Source organism: Prunus avium, chromosome 8, assembly GCF_965620075.1.
Source record: "Prunus avium chromosome 8, drPruAviu1.hap1.1, whole genome shotgun sequence".
In the NCBI taxonomy this organism is placed as follows: domain Eukaryota; kingdom Viridiplantae; phylum Streptophyta; class Magnoliopsida; order Rosales; family Rosaceae; genus Prunus; species Prunus avium.
Window position 1 is genome coordinate 16161731 of NC_142291.1, and position 2156 is coordinate 16163886.

General features: G+C 40.7%; 1 non-coding gene across 1 annotated transcript; it reads right to left on the minus strand.

Moving 5' to 3' along the window:
• Positions 1-726: 726 nt before the first annotated feature.
• On the minus strand, positions 727-833 carry LOC148292292 (small nucleolar RNA R71). The gene has a single exon (XR_015827160.1). It is a non-coding gene; the product is annotated as a small nucleolar RNA R71 (small nucleolar RNA).
• Between the last annotated feature and the right edge of the window lie 1323 nt (positions 834-2156).

The following is a 2156-nucleotide window of genomic DNA, read 5'->3' on the forward strand; positions in this document are numbered from 1 at the left end:
ATTTTGGCGCCGTTGCCGGGGACTGAACGAAAGTTCTTCCCTGGTTATGTGCCCAAGGTTACCCTATTCTTTTTAGTGTTTCTAATTAATCTAATTTTCTGTTTCAGGTAGTTTATGTCTAAAAGACCGTTCCTTGAACAAGTGAGGTCTTCGTTCCAACGCTCCAGATCTTTGAACGCAGGACCATCGTTGCAACCCAACCGGGTGATCTTTGAAGTTCATAATCGTCTAGAAAGAGAGTTGTCAACTGCAAAAGAGCAAGCTCTTGCCACATTTACAAGTATTGCTCTCCACACTGAACTTCCTGGTTCTTCACCTTCAAATTCGGAAGCAAGTTCAGACCAAGAAGAAGAAGAAGAGATGGCTGCCAATGAGTTCATGGGAGAACTTGATATCCCAACAATTCCAGCATCTCCTTCAAGCATTTTGCTGCCCACTGTAGCTCGAAATTATGAGCTTAAATCTTCTCATCTTAATATGCTGCCTTCCTTTTATGGTTTACCTAATGAAGATCCATTAACTCATATAAAGGATATTTTTAATGTTGTCAGTTCTTTTCCCTTGACAGGTGTGACAGAAGATCAACTTCGAATGAGAGTGTTTCCATACACTTTGAAGGATAAGGCGAAATATTGGTTGAATTCTTTGAAGCCTGGTTCACTCACTACATGGGCTGCCATTCAAAAGAAGTTCTTGGAGAAATACTTCCCCACGCAAAAGACCGACATGCTTAGGGATAAGATCTTGTTATTTGCACAGCAAGATGATGAATCGTTTTGTGAAGCATGGGAGAGATTCAATGGGCTGCTCAACCAATGTCCTCATCATGGGATTCCATTGAAGCTTCAAATGCGTATGTTTTATAAAGGACTAACCCCTTCTAGTCATAATATAGTCACCAATTTTGCAGGTGGTTCTTTTAAAACCAAAACTCCAGAAGAAACATATGAACTCTTTGAGGAGATAGCAATGGAGACCCAACATACGGATACAAGAGGTAAACGTGTTATTAGTGGTTCTAATGATGCTTCTAGTGTGCAGATTTCAAAACTGGAACAAAAGCTAGATGCTCTTCTTGCATTAAACTCAAGAAGCCCTCCGAAGGAAGTGTGTAGTATTTGCGAAACTCCTGACCATGCTACCATAGCTTGTCCACTTGGGGCTGGATATCCAGAATTTGTGCAAGAGCAAGCTAAGTTGGTAAATTCCTACAACCAAGGTCCAAGAAATGATCCATACTCTCAAAGTTATAATCCAGGTTGGAGGAATCATCCAAACTTTTCATGGAGGAATACTCAGAATCAAGCCAATCCCCCTTCATTCCAAAAGCCACAACAAACATCATCATTGGAGGATATAGTTAAGCAGATGGCAATCAACCATTCCAATTTCCAGCAAACTACACAAGCTGCCATTGCCAAATTGGAAGTTCAAATAGGCCAATTAGCTGCTGAAATAACTCAAAGAGCACCTGGGAAATGGCCAAGCCAAACCGAGATCAATCCAAAGAACCAAGAAGCCAAGGCCATTCATGTGCTCAGATCAGGTAAGATCATTGATAGTAAAGTTGATTCTAATCTTTCAAATGATGTTGTGATTGTAGAAGATGAAGAGGAGGAGACCACGGCTACAGAAGGGGAACATCTCAAAACTTCTCAATCTGCTCCTAATGCCAAATCAGATTCTCAGGAATCCAAACAATTCCAATTGCATAAGAGAGATGACAAATTTGTGCCACCACATCTTCAAGAAGATAGATACGTGCCACCCGCTCCATATGTTCCACCGATTCCATTTCCAGGCCGTCTTAAGAAAGCAAAGCAAGATAAGGCTTTTAAAGAGATTTATGATATTTTGAGTAAAGTTAATATCAATTTGCCTTTGCTTGATGTTATTGAACAGATTCCTGCATATGGAAAGTTCATCAAGGACTTGAAAACTCACAAGCTCAATTTCGCTCCAAATGAAGATGTAAAGCTTGACCAGAATGTAAGTGCTGTGTTGCAAAGGAAGCTTCCACCAAAACTAGTTGATCCTGGCAGCTTTGACATTCCCATTAACATTGGAGGCAATAAGGTTGGAAGAGCCATGTTGGACTTGGGAGCAAGTGTCAACCTAATGCCATATTCATTGTATCAAAAGCTTGGCTTAGAAGG